The 21912-nt window shown below is 44.7% G+C and overlaps 1 protein-coding gene across 3 annotated transcripts in view; it reads left to right on the forward strand.

Annotated features, from left to right (window-relative positions):
- Positions 1-21912, forward strand: part of LOC122787967 (trafficking kinesin-binding protein 1-like) — a 517740-nt gene that overhangs the window by 463374 nt on the left and 32454 nt on the right. The gene's annotated exons all lie outside the window — the stretch shown is intronic.

Here is a 21912-nt window from a genome sequence, read left to right on the forward strand (position 1 = left end):
AGCCCTCCGCCTCCTGGGTGTCTCCGCCCTTCGGCGAGCTCCTGGATTTGGTTTGTCGGAGGGCGTGGGAACATCCAGATACTGTGGAACCAGTGCCTTCTCGCCCTAACAAATTTTTGTCTGCCCCACCCGAGAAGGAGTTCTTAACGAAAGGCGTGGCTGTAGATGCCATGGTGGTGGCATCTGCTACCCAGCAGGATGTGGCAGAGGCTTCAACGTCCGTCCATCCTCCTAATAAGGAGTCTAGGAGCATGGACCGGTACGGGAAGCGCACCCTGACTTCAGTGGCCTTTACTCTGAGGTCCCTGAATTATTTGGCACATTTCACCAGACTACAGAGGGATCTGGTCAAGGAGCTCTCAGACTCCCTCTCAGGGTAACCTACCTGAGCAGCTAGCCCAATCGGTTATCTCTCAGTTGGCTATCCTTACCTCGATTTTCTAACTCGTCCATGAGGCTCATTTCATATGTGGCCGAAGGGGCGGGCAGAGCGGCAGGCACAGGCGTGGCTCTACGAAGACAAGCCTGGCTCCGTTTGTGTCATTTCGCGGAGGCCTTCAAGTCTTCCTTTGCCGACGCTCCCTTTGATGGGTCCTCCTTGTTTGGACCCAAGGTAAAAGACACTCTTACCTGCTGTGAGCAGGAGGGAAAGATTTTATCTGTCGTAGGAGCACGATTTTCCACTCCCTTTCGGCCTTATCCCAAGGCTAAAAGAGGAGGGAAGATGTGGTTCCGCAAATCACAGAAATTCTTTCCTCAACAGCAGGAAGATTCCCCTTCCAGAGGCAGAGGACGGGGAAATTTTTCTGGGAGACGCCGTCCCAGAGGCGGCAGAGGCCCCCGCAACACTGGAGACCGCGAGTCCTTTCGTGGCTCTTCAGCCTCCCACACTTCATGAGGGATTGCCCGGCTGTGCTGCTCTGGAGCCAGTCGGGTGCCGTTTTGCCAAGCACCTAAAAGCCTGGGAGTCTATTACTCAGGACAGATGGATACTTCGGATTATTGCCGGAGGTTACACCATTCCCTTCACACGCCCACCCCACCGTCCAAAAATCCCGGACCCACCACCCAGTCAAAGGGAAATTGCAGCCGTAGAAGCTTCAAAGCTGCTAGAAAAAGGAGTCATCCAACCAGTCCCCACAGACCATATCGGATCCGGAAATTACTCAAGGTTCTTTTTAGTGCCAAAAAAGACAGGGGACCTGAGACTCATTTTGGATCTCAGCAAACTAAACCAGTCCGTCATGAAGTCCAAATTCCGAATGGTCACTTTATAATCCATTCTCCCATTGTTGGAGAAAGATGTTTGGATGTGCTCCATAGATCTCAAGGACGCCTATTATCACATACCGATACATCAGGCGTCCAGGAGGTATCTGCGCTTCAGCCTGGGAGACAGTCATTTCCAATTTTGTGCACTGCCCTTTGGTCTCACCACAGCCCCCAGGGTGTTCACCAAGTGTTTGGCAGTAGTGACTGCTCACCTGAGGAGTCTCGGATTCCAAGTGTTTCCCTATCTGGACGACTGGCTCCTGACTGCCACCACCAGGCATCTACTACTAGAGAACCTACAAGCCACCATCTCCTGGGTGCTTCCCTGGGAATTACATTCAACTGGTCAAAGTCTGTCTTGCTGCCTTCTCAGCGCATAAGATTCATAGGAGCAGAGATAGACTCAAAATTAATGCGAATCTTCCTTCCTACCGAAAGGATACAAACATTACAAGATCAAGTCCGAGCCCTGCTTCTAAGATCCAAAGCCCCAGCCAGGATGGTCCTGCAACTTTTAGGTTCAATGTCTGCCACGGTTCTCCTAGTTCCTCTGGCAAGGTTGCACATGAGGATTCTCCAGTGGCTGTTATCGACACAATGGTCTTTTCAGGATCTCCCCCTCAATCATCACATACTGATTACAGAAACGTGCAAGCGGGACCTCCGCTGGTGGCATCTGGCATCCAATCTGAATCAGGGAAGACACTTTGTTATACCCCTCCGTGGCCACCTTGACAATGGATGCCTCCGAGACGGGGGGGGGGGGGCATTGTCTGGGCAGGTCAGTTCAGGGTTCTTGGCTTCCAAACGAAACATTTCTCCATATCAATGTGTTGGAAATGAGGGCTGTACTTCTGTCCCTACAAGCCCTCCACAAGTTTCTCCCTCAAGGCATTATCGCCATCCACACAGACAAAATGTCGGTGGTCTGGTATCTAAACAAACAAGGAGGGACCAGATCTTACCCCCTTTGCAGAGAGGCCATGAGGGTGTGGGAATGGGCAGTGGCTACCAAGCGCTTCCTGGTAGCGACCCACATTCCAGGCAAATCCAATGTATTGGCAGACAGACTGAGCAGGACTATTCTCTCTCCTCACGAGTGGTCTCTGAACGAGACAGTAGCAGCTCAGATTTTCAAAAGATGGGGGATTCTGTGCTGCGACCTGTTTGCAACACCACGAAACACGAAGTGCAAAAGGTTCTTTTCCTTGACCCCTGGCCAGGGAGGCAGCTACGGATGCTCTAGTCCAGCCTTGGCCAACAGGACTGCTTTATGCTTTCCCTCCGATTCCACTCCTTCCCAAAGTCATCCAGAAAGCTTCCCAATTGGGGTCCACAATGATTCTAATTGCTCCGTACTGGCCTCGTCAGGTATGGTTCCCCTACCTACAGAAATATACTCTGGACGGTCCTTGGTTCTTGGATCTAATTCCGGACCTTCTGGTTCATCAGTCGGGACAACAGCACCAGTCCCTTCACACTTTGAAATTAACAGCTTGGCTCCTCCACTTCCGACTTAGTCAGAAATCACACCTTGGACCCGGAAGTTATTCACATTTTCGGAAGTTATTTACATTTTATCTTCAGCCCACAAACCCACCACTAAGAAATTGTATCACAGTAAGTGGAAGAGGTTTGCTATCTGGGCTCAACTCAGAGGCTTAGACCCTATTACTGCCCCGATACCAGAGGTCTTGAAATTTTTAACATCCTTGTTTAATCAAGGATCTTCAGTCTCTACTATTAAAGTCCAACTAGCAGCTATCTCCAAATTTCACGATTCCATAAATCCACCGTTGATGAGCAGCAGATTATGTAAAACTTTCATGAAAGGTGCTGTGCTTTTAAGACCCCCAGTTTTTCATCCTGCGCCTCCGTGGGATCTTGATTTGGTACTTTGTGCCTTAACATCTTCGCCCTTTGAACCGGCTGCTACATGTGAGTTGAAATATCTGTCTTGGAAAACTGCCTTCTTAATTGCAATTACCTCTGCAAGAAGAGTTTCAGAACTTCAAGCCCTATCTATCAAACCACTGTACTTGATTTTTCACAAGGATAGAGTATCACTTAGACCTAATCCATCTTTTGTCCCAAAAGTTTGCTCTAATCTCTGTCTCCAACAATCTTTAGAGCTACCAGTTTTCTTTCCAAAATTTTCAAACAAAGCGGAATACACCTTCCATACATTGGATGTTCACAGGCAATTGCGCTTCTATCTAGATAGGACTCAACAAATTCGAAAACGGATCAATTGTTTGTGTCCTTTTCAGATAATAAACTGGGTAAAACCATCACTAAAGCTACTATTGCCAAATGGATCAGAGATTGCATAACTCAAGCTTATTCCTCTTCAAATAAACAAATTACAACATCTGTCAAAGCTCACTCTACTAGAGCTATGGCTACCTCTATTGCATTCCATTCCAAGCTCGCTATTTCTGAGATTTGTGCTGCGGCTACTTGGTCCAACCCGCACACTTTCATTTCCCACTATAAATTGGATGTGGCATCTAAAGGACGAGCATCATTTGGTTCCACGGTACTCAGGAGTGTTTTCCAGTGAGCCACCCAGGATTTAGGTGCTAGGACGCTGTCCCATCAGTCAGAATGTAGGCGAGATAGGATCACATAACATCTTTTAGTTATGTACTCACCATAACTTCAGATGTTTGGGATCCATCTCGCCTACATTCCTATACCCACCCTCCTTCCCCTGCCTTGGAGATCAGAAGAGATTGAGCGGTTTGAGTTCTACTGTTTTTATCTTGTATCATCTGTCAATGTTATATAAGCAGTGCATGCGTGTGTGCATGTATGCGGACAAACTAGATCTGGGGGACTGGTAGTGGTGCATCCTGGGATATAGTAAGCTCAGCCAATAAGAGACTTCGCTCTTTGGCATAAGCGTGCCGAGTCGGAGCCGAGGATCGGCTCCGAACCCATCAGTCAGAATGTAGGCGAGATGGATCCCAAACATCTGAAGTTATGGTGAGTACATAACTAAAAGTTCTTTCACATTGGAAGTGCAGAAATGAGCTAAAGTGTGCTAAAGCTGTACTGAGTTAAGAGAAATATATTTTAAAGTGTAAAGTGAATACGTTGCATTGTACTTGCCTTTTCTATAAATATATATCAGTTAAAAAAGTTTGTGAAATTTTATAAGCATTGAACATTTAGCTTCCTTGGGAATAAACTGAACTTAAGTGAAATTACTCCACGGTGCAGGCAGCTGGAGTGCTTGTAGACTAATGCTAAGATGTCACTCTAGGTAACGTGATCTTGTCTTATGTGGGATTCCCAGAGAAATGTAATTATGGAAACAAAGTCTCCTACAAAATTCAAACTTTATGCCATAGGAAATCCTGCTTGTTGCTCATAAATAAAGAGACTGGTAGTTGAAGAATTGCTGGATTTCTATGCTATACCACGCATAGGGAGATGACACCAGGTAGCAGTAAGATCTTTGCAGATTATTTTCTGATCTTGAAAGCCAGTAAGAGATGATCTAGACTAGCTGTATGTTCACTGTCTTTTCAGAAAATTTTGCTTTAAATTTCTTGTACATAATTTTCTTGCTTGCTTTTTTTACTTTACACGTGATTTTTTTCTCTAAGTTATGAGTTTGTTTCCTGTTCAGTTTTTTTTTTTAAATGCTTGTGATTGGTGACTTTACAAAATACATAACCTTAAGCTAACAAATATTTTTTGGACTGGCCACTGTTTGGTGTAATCCTTTGCTAAGTGACTTCTCAGAGCTAAATTTTGCCACTGAAATATATTTGATGGTAAACAGTAAATGTTAAGTTGTCTATCTCGCCTTCATTCTTGCTGGATGGGTTCAGAGCCGACCTCGGCTCCGACTCGGCCACTCTAAAGCTCGAGAGTTGGTTCCACCGGCTCGAGGCTCCCCTTATATCCCACAATGCTAGGCGAGAATTACCTCAGATCTCGTTTGCCGCTATAGCGATCGGGGTGTTGGTTTTCTACCGGCTTCTTGGTGAGTAACTTTGGATTAAAGTTAGTATACTTAAACCCCTTTAATTTTAATTTTAACACTTGTTTCCCTTAGTTTAGTGGAATCTCCCCCACCTTCTCTCTAAAATCCCATTTTTTCTCCACAAGAACTTATAAGTTCTTCCCTCGGGCCTTCAGGCCTTCTTCCTCCATCCCCTAGTGGTGTGTGTGTGTTTTTCTCATAATTTAAAACTTTGGTAGTTTGTTTTATTTTTTGAGTTTAAAATAGGATAGGGTGTAATCAGTGTGTTTGACTGGGTGTGTGTGATTACACTTTTCTAAAATGTCTAAAAACTCAAAGGTCTCAGGCTTCAAGAAGTGTGACTCGTGCTGTCAGAAAATGTCTCTGACAGACGGTCACACTTCTTGTGTCTACTGCCTGGGGCCTTTGCACCTGCAGGACTCCTGTGCTGTATGCCACGGCTTCAGCCCCAGGGTCCTGCAGGAAAGAAAAAACAAACTGATTCTGAGGTTACTCAAGCCTGAGGGTTCCCTTACTGTCTCTTCGGGAAAGCCCTCCAAGGCTTCTAGGTCCTCGGCTCCAGCTACTGAGCCGAGACCTAAGGCTACGAAACCTCCGTCTACATCGGCTCCGGCTGGAGCCGATGAGTCTCAGTCTACAGTTTCTGTGGTTTCCTCGGCTCCAGCTGGAGCCGAGGTATTAGAAATTCCCGTGTCGGCTCCGACCAGACCTTCGGAACAGTCATCTAGGAAGAGGTCTAGGTCACCATCTCTTGGCTCCGTTCATTCGGCTCCAGCATCTCCTCTGCTGTCTGAACGGAGCCATAGATCTCACTCCTCTAGGTCATCGAGGCTGTCGGACCATGACCTTCAGAGGGTAGTGAGTCGACTTCTTAAGTCCGAGGCACTGGCCCAAATGCTTCAGAGCCCGACTCATCAGTCGATGCCTGCCCCTCAATATGTTCCTCCTCCGACTCCGTTGAGCTCGGAGCCAGGGCGTTTCGGAACCGAGACTGTGGTAGCTTCGGAGCCGATACAATTGTCTTCGGCTCCATCGTCGGCTCCGATTTCTTCCTTAGAAGAATCTCGGCCGGACTTCCATCGTCGGCTCGAGGGGTGAGTGGCATTGGACCATTGTCCGACCCGTCTCCCTCTCGGGCTTGGCTGGTGAGTTCGGCTCCGACATCGGCCTCGGAGCCATCACTGTCGGTGCCGAGGAGGTTTTAGCTTTTGGAGCGGGACCTCTGGCTCTGCCTGACAGGGTGCGTTCGAGGTCATGCGGAGTGTGTTAGAACCTGGTTCTACCCACAGTCGGCTCCGCCCCCTCTTCGGTGCCTCAGGTCAAGTCGACTCACTCCCTCATCCCAGACCGCAGAGAGCCAGCTCCTCAGGAATCCCCTGTGGGGATCTCATCCTCTTTCGAGGCCTTGGCAGAAGAGCCCCCTCGGAAGAGAAAGTGTAAAAGGAAACACATAGACTCACCTGAGTCCGTCACCTCTGACACAGATTTAGAGGATTCCGAGGGTTCCCCCCATTCCCCTTCTGAAGATGTCTCATTTGCAGACATTCTAGAAATCCTTAAGCAGAGGGGAAATTGGCCAGCCCTCAACCCTTCGGAGGATGAATCTGTGTACCTTGAGGCGTTTGGCTCGCCCTTCCACCTCCTGGGTGTCTCCCTTGACCCCTCATGCAGGTGGTAGCAAAAGGCATGGACGGCTCCTGATTCAGTGGACCCCACTCCCAGGAGACCCTCAAAATTCATTACAGCACCAGCAGATAAACAGTTTCTGACAAAAGGAGTTTCTGTGGATGCTATGGTGGTTGCTGCTGCCACTAAGAAGGAACTAGCTGATCCTTCAGTGCCTGTCCATCCACCTAACAAGGAATCTAGGTCCATGGACAGGTGCGGAAGCGGATGTTCTCGTCAGCGACATTTGCAATGTTCACTGAACTACCTATGCCATTTTACTCGTCTTCAAAGGGACTTGATCAAAGAAGCGGTGACATGTTGAAGGATCCTACGGCTGCGGGTTTTCAAGACAAGATGAACACTCAGCTGGCTACCCTGAACTCCATAGCCAACTCCTCCATGCGCCTCTCTTATGCGGCTGATGGAGCGAGCAGGGCCGCAGGGACAGGTGTGGCCTTACGAGGCATGCCTGGATGCGGCTATGCAACTTTGCTGACCCTTTAAAACGTCATTCACTAATTCCCCATTCGATGGATCATCTCTTTTTGGTCCTCAAGTGAAAGAAACCTTGACTAGGTGTGAGACAGATGGCAAGACTCTTTCTGCCGCCGAGTCCGTTTTTCTACTCCTTCTAGGCCTTACCCCAAAGGTCAGAAAAGTGGAAAAATGTGGTTCCGCAAACAATCTCAAGGGTCTTCGCCTGACGCACAGAGTCGGTTCCTGCCAGAGGCAGAGGCGGAACAACAATGGTAGACGCCGCCCTAGAGGCAGGGGGTCCGAGAACCAGGGCAATCGAGAAGCCTTCTCTGATAAGCCCTTTCAGCATCCCTGAGGTGTTGCCCGACTGCCCACCTTCGGAGGCAGTCGGGGGAAGATTGTCACTGTACCCAGAAGCCTGGCTATCCCTGACTCAAGACAAATGGGTACAGTCCATCATTTCCGAAGGCTATTCCATTCCCTTTGTTCGCATTCCAAACCAATCAAAAAAATCCCTTCCAGATGTTCCACCCGCTCAAAGGGATCTTGCAGCTTTGGAAATTTCAAAGCTGCTTGCAAAAAGAGCAATTCAGCCAGTTCCAGCAGACCAGCAAGGATCCGGAATCTACTCAAGGTTCTTTTTAGTTCCAAAGAAAACAGGGGACTGGAGACCAATTTTGGATCTCAGTATCTTGAACAAGTCAGTCAAGAAAACAAGATTTCGGATGGTCACGCTGCAGTCCATCCTTCCCTATTGGGAAAAGGAAACTGGATGTGCTCTATAGACCTTCAGGATGCGTACTATCGCATAAAATGAACAGACGCTCCAGAAGATTCCTCCGCTTCAGGCTGGGAACCAGTCATTTTCAATTCAGGGCCCTGCCCTTTGGTCTCACCACTGCCCCCCGGGTGTTTACCAAATGCATGGCAGTGGTAGCTTCTCACCTGAGACGTCAAGGATTCCAGGTGTTTCCATATTTGGACGACTGGCTCCTCACAGCTCCCACCAAGCATCTTCTTCTATTGGCCAGGGACTACACCTTTCGCATTTGTCAAAATTTAGGCATTTCAATAAATTGCGAAAAGTCTGTTTTGTCGCCTTGTCGTGTTATTACCTTCATAGGCGCAATTCTAGACACAGTCAACATGTCTGCGAGGCTAACGGATCCGAGAATAACAGACATACAAAAACTGGTCTCGCTCATCTTCAGCAGCAACAGAGTCAAAGCCAGGTTAGTTCTGAAAGTATTGGGGATTATGGCGGCTGCCATTCCTTTGCTTCCGTTAGCCAGATTCCACATGAGAATCCTTCAATGGATGCTCTTCACACAATGGTCATACCAGCAACTTCCGATGTCCCACACCATTATGATCACGCAAACATGCAGGAATCATCTTCTGTGGTGGATGTCTTCCCCTCAGCTCTTATTGGGAAGACCCTTTGTTCCTCCCCCTCCGGTTGCTACACTGACAACGGACGCCTCCCTGATCGGGTGGGGGGGGCATTATCAGGGCAGAACTGTCCAGGGCACATGGCAACCAGAAGAATGCCACTTGCACATAAATGTTCTAGAGATGAGAGCAGTGTTTTAGCGTTGCAAGCCCTTCAAGACTCTCTTCCCTTGGGAACGATAGCAATCCAGACGGACAATATGTCCGTAGTGTGGTATATCAACAAACAAGGCGGAACCAGGTCCTACCCCCTGTGTCGAGAAGCACTCAGACTGTGGCAATGGGCGATTTCTTCTCAGCGGTTTCTGATAGCAACGCACATCCCCGGAAGTCCAATCAAATCGGACAAGTTGAGCAGAGCTATCCTCATGCCTCACGAGTGGTCTCTGAAAGACTCTGTTGTGAGAGAAATTTTTCTCAAGTGGGGTCAGCCTTGCTGCGACCTTTTGCTACTCCCCAAAACAGCAAGTGCAGAGATTATTTCACCCTATTCCCTTTACCAGGCCAACCCAGCAGAGACGCTCTAGTCCAAGTTTGGCCCCGGGGACTTCTGTATGCATTTCCTCCCTTTCCACTAATCTCTCAAGTGATACAGAAAGCTATCGCTCAGAAGGCCTCGTTGATCCTCATTGCTCCTTACTGGCCTCGACAGGTTTGGTTCCCCTTTCTGCATCATTTTCTGTTGGAGCGACCTTGGCATCTGGACCTAGTTCCAGATCTTTTGATCCATCAGTCGGGTCAGTTTCATCGCTCCCTTCCCTCTCTGAACCTCACTGCTTGGTTCCTCCAATTCCAACCTTAGCCAGGCTTCCTCAAATATCTCACTCTGTTCGAGATATTTTGATAGCTTCCCATAAATCTTCTACTAGAAAGATTTATTTGAGTAAGTGGAAACGTTTCGCCTATTGGGCTCAAGGAAGGGACATAGATCCTTTCACTGCTTCCATACAAATGGTCCTTGATTTTCTAGCTGAACTCTTCCATGCAGGTTCATCTCCTTCTACTCTTAAAGTTCAACTGGCAGCTATTTCTAATTTTCATGTGGGTATTTCAGAATTTGCCATAATGTCCCACAAGCTTTGCAAAGCCTTTTTGAAAGGAGTTGTTCTACTCAGACCTCCTATAAGAAATCATCCTCCTCCTTGGGACCTAAATTTAGTTCTTAGTTCTTTGATTCTTCCCCCTTTCGAACCTGCAGCCTCCTGTTCTTTAAAATTGCTATCATGGAAGACTCTCTTTCTGGTAGCTATTACTTCAGCTAGAAGAGTTTCAGAACTTCATGCACTCAGCTGTCGACCTCCTTATCTGTTGTTTCATAAGGACAGGGTATCTTTACGAACCAACCCGTCTTTTTTGCCTAAGATAGCCTCGGCGTCTAACCTAAATCAAAGCATAGACCTCCCTGTGTTTTTTCCAGAATATTCCAATAGGTCTGAACAAAAATTACACTGGCTAGATGTTCATCGTCAGTTAAGGTACTATTTGGATAGAACCAAACAATTCAGAAAATCTGACCAGCTGTTTGTCTCCTATGCAGAAGGCAGAAAGGGACTTTCAGTTTCAAAGGTATCGTTATCTAGATGGCTAACATCTCTGATTTCCCTTGTTTGTGAAATTAGACACCAAAAGCTGCCTAACAAACCTAAAGCCCATTCCACCAGAGCTTTGGCTACTTCTATAGCCTTCCAAGACAGACTGCCTATTGACACCATTTGTGCGGCGGCTACTTGGGCTACTCCTCACACTTTCTTTTCTCATTATAAGTTGGACTTAGCTTCTAGGCATAGAGCTAACTTTGGTTCCACTGTTCTCAAGAGTCTGTTCCGTTAGGCCACCCGGGACAAGGTGCTAGGGACGCGGTCCCATCCAGCAAGAATGAAGTAGATAGACAACTTAACATATAGAAGTTATGTTCTTACCATAACGTTCCATGTTAGTTGTCTTCTTCTCGCCTTCTTTCTTGCGTCCCACCCTCCTTCCCCTGGCCTGGACAGACCTAGAGGAGTTTGATTGTGACCTCTCTTTCTACCACCTCTTTGCTATAGGTATATGCTCTGCTGTGCATATTTTCCTAGATCAGGCTTTAGGTCATCTTTCCTCTTCCCCTTGTTTATAGAGGTGGATTCTTTTTCTAGTTTTTCTGGTTATATTATTAGCTGGGCCTAGCTCACAAACGAGATCTGAGGTAATTCTCGCCTAGCATTGTGGGATATAAGGGGAGCCTCGAGCCGGTGGAACCAACTCTCGAGCTTTAGAGTGGCCGAGTCGGAGCCGAGGTCGGCTCCGAACCCATCCAGCAAGAAAGAAGGCGAGAAGAAGACAACTAACATGGAACGTTATGGTAAGAACATAACTTCTATTTTGTGCTCTTTGTATTCTTGAGGTAGTCTGGTTTGAGGCTGCATTCCGTAAATTTGGAGAGGATATTGGCATTGCTGAGTTCCATTTTTCCTCTCTTCTGAGAGATTGTGTGTGTGTTGTGTGTAAAATAAAAATGTAGACTGAAAGCAGAAACTGTGTTCTACACTGGAAGGAGTTAATGAAGCCTGTGTAGAAAGAAATTGTTCTTGGGAATTTGTGGATTTCAGTGTTCACAAAAATTAAACCTCAAGGCCAAAGGCAATGTACAACTAAAACCAACCCAAAAAATATATGGAACATGCAGTTTCATGGATCCCTATCATATGATAGAAACCTCATTTGACCGAGACTAGAAGACTGAAATTTCAAAAAATTTTAAAAGACTGAAAAACCACGTGAATGATGCCCATAATACATTTGACTGAAACGCATTTGACTGAAATTTCAAAAGACTGACAAGTCACTTGACTGAAACCCATAAGACTGAATTTCAACATATTAAATTGTAAACTGGACCATATAAAACCAGACTAGGTTGGGGGCTATACCCCCCACCCCCCTAACTATATATACTAGCTTCAGGATCGCACTACAGTGGGAAAAAGAGCATAGTAGTGGCAGCATGTAGACTACTGTAAAGTACGTGAAAGGTATGTGCCCTTTTCCCCACTATAGTGCAATCCTGGAGTTAGTATATATAGTTGGGGGGTGTGGGGGGCACAGTCCCCACATTGGGGGGGTGGGGGGTGTACCCCCCACCTAGTCTGGTTTTATATGGTCCAGTTTACAATTTAGTATGTTGAAATTCAGTCTTATGGGTTTCAGTCAAGTGACTTGTCAGTCTTTTGAAATTTCAGTCAAATGCGTTTCAGTTAAATGCAGTTTCTATCATATGATAGGGATCCAGTTTCATGTATTTATTCTCAATTCACTCTAGATTTTCTCAACTAAGCCTTCATGGAGTTGAATGTTTCACCGCCCACATTTAAATACCCTACATTTAGTTAAACATCAATTTAACAATAAACATCAATTAAAATTAAATTTGAAGACACCCTCCCTCCACCTAAAGAATGCAAGCAGCAGTTACATATCATAACAAACATGCCCAATATTTCATATCTTAAAGTGAATTGTTTCTTCTGACGGCTAGAATAAATGTAGCTAGAAATCCAAAGTAATGGTAGGGACCCATTCAAAATCATAATCTCACTTTGTCTGTTCTATTACTGCGATGTGTAGTAATATGGGAAGCAATTGTGCTAAATGGGGAGACAATGTGGATTTCATCACCATTTCTAACCAATGGAACTATGGATGACTTGGGAACTGGGAGCAAGCTGAGAAAGAAAAAGAGGAGGAACTGGGAGTAAACTGAGAAAGAAAAAGAGGGGGGCCTGGGAGCAAACTGAGAAAGAAAAAGAGGGGGACAATCTATGGAAAACTGGTCAGTGATGGAGTACTTGAGGCTGTGTGGACAAGGCAGTGAGGAACAGACATAAAGGCAAAATAAGAAGCCCAATGTGGCTACATTGAAATGTAAAACTAGCAACATCACTGTCTTAGCTGCTCCTTGTTGCCTAGCTGTGACTGATTCGATATCCAGCTGGATACAGAAAGCTTCTATAAGTATACTTTTTTGCACTTAATCTGTTTCAGTGATAGTTAACAAAACTGTGCTGCGTGTATTTATTTGCTTGATATTGCCGGTCTCTGTGTCTGCATTTAGTTTTTCTGTTTTAGTGATAGTTAAAACTGTACTGCATTTATTTATTTGCTTGATATTTCTGGTCACTATCTGGGTTCTGTTCAGCTGGTTTCATAGTGGGGGTTGGTTTACTTTCTGTTGAAGCCATCCTGTCCGAGGTGTGAGCACAGCTTTTTGTGTTAACTGATTTCCTGAGGCTCTTAAGTTTTCCTTTGTACTACTGGTATAAGGAGTTACATTTCTGTGAGACTGTATCAGTATCTTAGCTGCTCCTTGTGGCCTGGCTGTGATTGATTTGATGGCCATCTGGATGCAGAAAGCTACTATAAGTATACTTTTTTTACACTTGATCTGTTTTAGTGATAGTTAACAGAACTGTGCTGCATTTATTTGCTTGAGATTGCTTTTCTCTGTGTCTGCATTTTGTTTTTCCCCATCCTCCTGCCCAAGTATTGTGGTATTCTTAAACTTGGTGGCTTTGGAATCACCCACCCCTGCTGTAAATTTGATTTTGGATACCCCTCCCAGTCCCATCTGGTTTGCTTACTGTACTGAGTACAGTGTGATCATTTGAGAAGGGCTACCCCCTTGCTTCTTTGATTTTGGACATTCCTCTCAGTCTCATATCATCAAATCATTCTACTGTGCACAGAGAGAGCATCTGGGAATGCGAACCCCCTTAAGTTTCTCAATCTTGAATTATCTTCTGTTTCTTCCCTCCCCACTAAAAAATACACTTTATTCAGCTGCTTTTACTGTAATTGTGTTCTTCCTACTTTATTATCTTATTTTGCCTTGCTGCTTGCTCTTAAGTGTTAAGTGCTTTTATTCTGCTATATTTATTACTGCTTGTTAGTAGCCTGATTAAATTTGTCGTATTCTAACCCTCTTAGTTTTGTTTTTAGCACCTGGGCTTCTAGCCAGTTATTTTACATGTAAGAAGGTTTTTGTGGTCTACACTCTTGTGGACAAACCCTTATCAAAACCCTCTCTCTACAAGTCTATCCAAGTTTCAGAACACTATGTCTGGACAATTCCCATCAGTTTCTCCTGCCAGCCTGGTTGACATGGGCATGAGACAGTGTAGCAACTGCCTCATGTTCACTGACAACCCTCTTCTGCTAGCACTTAATTCTTCTACTTGCAAGAAGTCCATCTATATCAGTAACCTAGAATCCATGCTGTCTCATACCAAGGGCAGTACTCCTGACAAAGAGGAGATTGCCAGCACAAACACTACGCGACCCACATCACATAGCAAAGCACAACACACAACCACCTATGCAGAGGTTCTCAATAAAAAAGCTTGCCTAAACAGTAGGGACCTCCAAAATGCACTCACAAACATTCCACACACAACACCAAACACATCACAGACAACACACCAGTGTCTCACAAACACAGCCCACAAGGCACAACAATAAACCAAACATATACTAGTTATTGGTGACTCAATTATGAGACACATCAGTGTCCCCCTCACCAGGCACGACAAGGAGAAGATCATGGTCAGTTGTCTGACAGGTGCCAGAATCCACCATGTCATCCTTGCAATTAAGTCTCTCTACAAGAGCTACAAGTGTGACTCTGTCTTTGTCCATGATGTTGTGAATGACTTGATATGTACCTCCTTGGACTATATGAAGAGAGACATAATTGAGCTGTCAGAGAATGTGTCCCAGGCAGGTATGGCCCTAGCCCTAAGCAACATCCTACCTTCACCAAGAATGATACCCCAATACCAACAAAAAATAATTGAGTTCAACAATTGACTTAGTTTCTGGTGTCATTCCAAGGGGATCCAGTATCTGTCTGCCTGAGATGACATGGTTGACAGGCCTTGATGCTTTGCCAGAGATGGCCTCCACTTGTCAGCCCTGGGATTCAGGATTCTGGCCAATGCTCTTGCCTCCCCTATTGTGCATTTTGTAGGCAATGCAACAAAGCCAAATCTTCCAACATAAAAGATCTGTCAAAAAGCCATTTGAAGGTCATGCTGCTTAACGCTAGGAGCTTTGACCTGAAAATGCACTCACTGGAGGCTCTCCTCGCACTGGAAGATGCTGACATATGTGCAGTCATGGAAACTTGGGTCAAGGCTGCGGAGAGCACCCCTGCCTTACCAGGCTATACCTCATTCCACCCATTCCGACCCCAGAATGAGGTCAGGAAGACTGAGTGGTGGAGTGTCTATTTTCATTAAAGACAAGCACGCCACCAGACTGCTTTGCCCGCATGATGCACTAGGGATACTCCAGGTGCAACTGACAATTGGCAAGACACCAATCCAAGTTATAGCCAGCTATAGAACCTCCTCCATGACTCAGGACACCCACTCCTCCTACCTGGACCAATTTGACTCCATAAAGTTACCCACTAACACCCTGATCCTTGATGACTTGCATGATTCCGTGACTTCATCAATTCTAATGCACTAGACCAGCTTGTCTCATCCCCCACAAGGGGAGATAACATTCTAGACTTGTAGAGAATAGAGAGATGGTGGAGCCAGGATCCCAAAAATATAAATATAAATGCAGATAAAGAGACTTGTAGGCTGGAAATTAAAATACTTGAAAATTTTTTTGTAATAAATTTCAAGTATTTTAATTTCCAGCCTACAAGTTTCTTTATCTATATTTATGCAACATTCTAGACTTGGTTCTCACCAACATGGGCAACTGCTGCACCACCCCCACAGCAAATTCTTCCCTGGTGAGATCAGACCATCGGTCTGTCTCAATCGAAGTGTCTATTCTGTCCGCCCCCGCCCCAAGCCATCACCAGGCTAAACTTCTCAAAAGCTGACTACAACCTCCTAATGGAGAGGTATCAGTAGCTTCACACCACTGCCCCCCCTCAGAGGATGCAGACAAATATACTGAACAGTACACCAGTACAGTATACAAGCACCTGTATAGCTGCATGGACTCAGCTATACCAAACAGAACTAAAACCTGCTCCTCAAGGAAACAAACCTAAATGGTGGACATCCTCTAGCAACAGGCTTTACAACAAAAGGAAAAAAAAAACTGTTGTCCAAGGGTAAAAAGGCACAAATTCCAAATTGGAAAAACTCCCTCCTTAGCCTCAACAAGGAAATTAGATCACTAGTGAAACCTCCAAAGCCAATTATGCATCTAAATTAGCCTCCGAAACAAAGACTAACCGCAAATTCAGTTACATCGGGAACCTCCATGGCAAATCCCAGGTTTGTTCTGAATTAGTTCGTAATGGTAAAAATAAAAATAGATTCCAAACTGTTTGTAGGATAATTCTCTCACAAATTTATTAAGAACAAACACCACATATAAGCGCTTTCATCTCGCAATGAGACTTCATCAGATAGATTAGTTCTTAATGGTACCACTTACTCTGATCCTGTTGACTTAGCCAACCTGCTAGCAGATAGGTTCAGTGCAAACTTCACCCCCCTGTCCCCCCCCAAAGGCCCATTTGACATCCCCGATACATGTCCCGCACCTCACATCTCCATAGATTGTGTTAAAGGCCATATCCAAGGCAAAGAACACAGCTTCCACGGGACCTGATAGTATCCCAGGCTGTATTCTGCACCATCTCCAGCAAGAACAGGCTTCATTCCAGCAGAGTGGTGAACTGCCATTGTTATCCCTTTGCACAAAGGTGGTACCACTACTGACCATGGAAACTATCACCCCATTAGCTTGACAGTCTGATCTGTAAGGTTATGGCGCATATTATGGATCTCATAAACAAGGACATAGGCAGTCTCCAAGCACTTGACCCCGCCCAGTTTGGATTAGTCAAGGGAAGATCTTGCCTTTTGAACCTGGCTGACGTTTTTGAGACTGCCACCAAGGCACTGGATGAGAGAAAGTCAGTGAATACAGCTTACTTTGTCTTGGCCAAAGCTTTTGACACAATCCCTCTCTCGAGCATCATCGAAAAGCTAACACAACTTGGCATAAATCCCTATCTCATCAGGTGGATGGCCACCTGGCTCACCAGTAGGACCCACAAGGTCAAACTAGGTGCCTCCACCTCTGACAGCAGAACTGTCACTAGTGGTGTTCCCCAGGGATCTGTCCTGGGACTCTTGCTGTTGGACATCTACTTCTCAGAGGTCCAGGCAAAGACAAAAGGCCCGTGGCTGACCCAAGTTTGCGGATGACTGTAAGTTGGGTGTTGTCATTGCCACCCCAAATGATGTTAACATACTACAAGAGGGTCTGACACCAGCAAGTAACTGGTGCCAAAGTCATGGCCTTAAGTTAAATATAAAAAAATATATTATCATACCATTTGGCAAAAACATGGCCCCCTACTGATTACCACATCAGTGGCAACCCCTTAAGCACACAACCTGTGGTGAGAGACCTGGGTATGCAGGTTGACAGCTATCTCACATTCGACCGTCCTGTAGCGGCAGTGGTCCAGAAAGGATTTTATTTGGTTCATCTCATAAGTAAAGGGATTGCATCCAGAAAAAAGGACATTATTACCTCTCTATAGTCCTACCTCATTAGTCCAGTAATTGAGTACAACACCCTGTTTGGTATGTACCTCTCCAAACACCTGCATCAACTGGAAAGGCCACAGAAATACCTCATAAAGAGGATCCATGGCTTCCAACACCTGTCGTATGTGGACAGGCTCAAATCTCTATCACTCTATTCGGTATCGCACAGATTGTGCAGAGGTGATCTGTGTCTCACCTACAGGGCAATCTCAGACCCTGCTCTTCTAGAGATGCTCCATATATGTAAGTGTTAACTCCTCGAGCATTACCCAGTTGAAAGGCCTAAATTTAGTATGTGGCATTAACAAAACTTGCTGGAGAGACAGGTTTGTCTCCTAGAGGCTGCCCTGTCTCTGGAACAGACTCCCCATACATGTCAAAAGTACGTCTCTGACCATCTTCAAGCGCAACCTTGGGTGGATGAGAAACCACAAATTTGTCCCAGGGGTTCCACCTGTGTCTTTCATTGACAGGGGTGACAGGTGCTGATTGAGGTTTCTTTTTTGGGGATAAACTCTTGGCTAGGCTTGTAAGGGCCCCAGGGCCATTGTCTAGTACTGTCCTATGACCTATGGTTAGGACAAAAGTTAAGGTGTACATGAGTAGAAAGGAAAGGTGAGAAGGTAGAGACAAAGTGCAGGGAAGCTAGCAAAAAGTGCATTAAAGATGGCGAAGGTACCAAATACTAAAGTTAAAAGGAAGTTAGAGGAAGGGATCAAGTACAAAAGCAAGAACTCTAATTACAGTTCTGTCCCACCCTTCCTTTTTTCTCCTATAACTGTGTTGAGAAAATATGGGAATAAGATCACTGTCGGCTGGGGAAAACAGGGGTACTAAATGCTTTGTTTTATTCTTCATAGCAGAAAGCAAGGGAAGGGGCCATTCTGCTGGGAGGCAGGGTAGAATGTGGAGAGAGCAGTGTACAGATACAAGGATACTGATAGAAAAGGTTCAAAAGGAATTGGCTACTCCTGGGGGAAGTTGAGGCATAAGGATGAGAGGCTACCACCTAGAGCCCTTAGACATGGCTCTCCTGCTGCACTGAGATCTCTTGTAGGGGAAGTTTTTTTTTAACAGAATACTAGCTAGTGCAGAAGTGCAAGAAGACTAGAAGATAGTGAGTGTGGTAGCCTACTACAAGTGAGGAAACAATATCTGGGGAATTTCTTACCTTTTAGCATTAAAATGTCTAATATTTTTGAGACCATGCTGAAGAGAAGGCTTGTTACATTTCTTGAGGAGTTCTAGTTTCTTCTCAAGTTTCCCCTGGTCAAAACCTCATCTGTATGAAATGAATCAGCATAGCCAGCTTTAGGCACCAGCAAACCTTGTGGTCGCTGGGGGTCCCCTGTTCCTGGGGGGCCCCAACCACTGCAAGTTATCTTATCTTGATATTTTGTAACCTGTCTGTCAAAACAACAGAAGCTAGTACACTGCATTTTTAATAAACCAGGTGGGTAATAACTCTTAACTATATCTCCTTTAAAATTCAAAGATTTCACTGATTATAGTAACAGGGTTTTATCAAGCAACAGTTTTCACAATTCCATGAAATATTTAACCAGTGGCATGGTGCCCCTTAGTTAAACCCTGCTGGTGGACATTCTCTACACTAAAATTAACAACATATCCAGCTTTAGGTACCTTCAATATGCATGGCTGCAAGGCCCCCCCCCCAATCATTCATGACTCCGTGGGGGCGCCATAAAACCTGCAGCTGATTGGGGAAAAATGAGGAGAAAAAAAATGTAGTAATTTCCTGATTCGGCTGTTTAACCTGAACAGGGCTGTGATATGACTCTGTTAAAATAAAGCTGGTAATGACCATAGGTAAGCACTAGAGAGATCATCATCCCAGCGTGACTGATCTGAATGCTTAGCTTGGAGTTAAAGAACAGCTGATGCTTCTGATCTTCATGGATGGTTTTCTCATACAGGGAGTTTTATAAATACTGGCAGAAGAGCAGATACTGTAACTCCCAACTTCTTTGCTGAAGAGTTTGGTGCAATACCATTAATACCAGAATAAAAGCTCAAAATGAGGGACGTTTTAAATATTACTCTAATTCAATTAAAAAGTTAATAGAATAACACATTTTGCATCAACATTCATTTTTTTTGCTCAATAAGTATAAAACTCTGATGTCTGGATTTATTGACTGGCCGTAGTCCTGAATGATTCACAAACAAATCAAACTTTTTATGAAGAGCAGAGCAAAATTATGAGCAAAATCAGGGAAGGTCTGTGAAATCAGGGATAGTGACAGGTTTGCATTACTCATTGAGGTAAATAAAAGTGACTTACACCTGCTGTTTAACTGCTAAACAGCAGTTACTGATGTGGTCTGTCAGTACTAATGGTACAAAACTAGTATTGCTATGGCTTGTGTGTGTGTGTGTGTGTGTGTGTGTGTGTGTGTGTGTGTGTGTGTGTGTGTGTGTGTGTGTGTGTAAAGTATTGGTGATTTTTATGTGTGCACACACCCAGTAATGCCAGGACATGTACATTATTCTTCTGGGTATTAGTAAAAATGTAGCTAACAGTTAATTATATTTTAAAAGTGAGACATAAAATATGTTATAGAACATTTAGACACTTAGATCTTCTAAGAATCTGGGTCCTCCCACTTCCCAGATTATATAAATGGATACAGGGGGCTCACTTAATATCCTTGACTTTGTAGGGGCCCCACAAAAGCTGTTGCTGGTTGGGGAAAAATGAGAAAAAATGTATTAATTTTCTGATTACGCTTTTTAACCTAAACAGGCTAGATATGGCCACCAGTCCTGCTTGGATGTGCTTGTACTGGAAGCTGCTGTAGGTTGTGTGTGTGTGGGGGGGGGTTTGTGTGGTTATAATTTTCATCACATTCAAACCTTAGAGGTGTGTACATGAGGTCATTATAGCTTGTGTTTGGGCTCAGGACAGTGTGGTCATTATTTTCTTTTACTTTTCTCACAGACCTCAGAGGTATACAAAGAAGGTTACTGTTGCTTGTGTAGGGGCAGGGTACTGTCTAGGAACAACACAGTAGACTACATTAGTGCAGTCATTGTTTCACTTTCCTCACAATCACACTTCAGGAATGCATACAGGTAGCTGCCTTTGAAAGTTTGGGTTGAGGAGTGAGGAGACATGCTATGTATATGTATGCCTGCAATCACTTGAAATAGATGATTGTGGCAGTTTGAACCTATGCTTTCACCCCAGCCTAACACCACAGCGATGCTTAGGCAGTCTTTTTTTGGGAGGGGTTAGGGAGGTAGGCAATTGCCAGATAGGACTTGTGTATCCAGATAACAACTAGCTTGTTAGTTTTTCTGTTGCTACAATTTTGTTATATTTGAACATTACGTCTTGGGTACAACTTATGTCTTTCTTGAAGGAAACAAAAAAACAGAAGACTGGAATTATTTTCTTACTCATGTTTTTTATTTAGGTCACCACTGGATTAAAAGGCTGGGAAATGTTCTAAAATACATCCCAGAACATCTATATAACCCCATGGTTTCTTGGGCCCTGGCTTATTTGTATTATTTCCTAAATGGTTATTATTGTGCTGTCTTGGTGAGGAAAGATGTGTTTAAAGGATGCAAGGAAAACTAAAGCTGTACAGCAACACAATTTATTTCATCAATCATAATTTCTAAGTCATCATTGGTTGAAATGATTGTGTAAAAAGAAAAAAAATATTTAAAACACACTTCAGAGCATATAGGGAGTTAAGGCTTCTTGAAAAAGCTTGAGTAAGGCAAAATGAGAGAAAAGGAAGAAAAAAGTAATGTACATGGTATGGGGAGCCCAAGATGGAGGAAAAACAGGGGAGGACTGATGTGTGTCTGTGTCTGTGTGTGTCATTGTTGCAAGTAAATGCCAGGAAACATAAATATCCCTTTGTGAGATGGTTCAACATAGTGTGGTACACAGGCCTGTTGTAAGGTAATAGTACTGTAGTTGCAGGTCAGTCTGTGTGCACTACTCCTAAAACTTTGCAGTATGAACTAAAATGTTGCTTAGGAAGGGTGGCAGTGGCAAGTGCTCAGGGGGCCCCTAACTTGACACCTGCTGGGGGCACCCAAAACGGTCAGTCAAGGTTTCAGTTAAGCAAAAAGCTTTTCTTGTGGATAGCAAGCCCTCCTGCACATCTCTTAATTGCATAGAGCAAGTTCAGGGTTGCATAACGGTTGGGGAGGGGACAAAAACTTTGAATCACAGTATACAGACACACAGGCATTCAAGAGAGCAAGGAACAGGTAGAAAAAGGGTAAGGGGTGAAGGAATGATGGGAAGTGAGGTAAAATTTTGTTATCTCCTTTTTCCTTCAAGAAACTGTACTAGATTACATTCATCGGCTTTGTTGATTTACCAAAGTATTTAGAAGGGAAATTTGGCCTTTGAAGGCACACAACTCAGACCTATGGACTACACCTTCAACTTTTAATGTGATATTTGTACTGATTGGAAAATTTGACCTG

The sequence above is a fragment of the Protopterus annectens genome, chromosome 13.part0, assembly GCF_019279795.1.
Source record: "Protopterus annectens isolate FY-2018-M chromosome 13.part0, PAN1.0, whole genome shotgun sequence".
NCBI classification, from domain to species: domain Eukaryota; kingdom Metazoa; phylum Chordata; order Ceratodontiformes; family Protopteridae; genus Protopterus; species Protopterus annectens.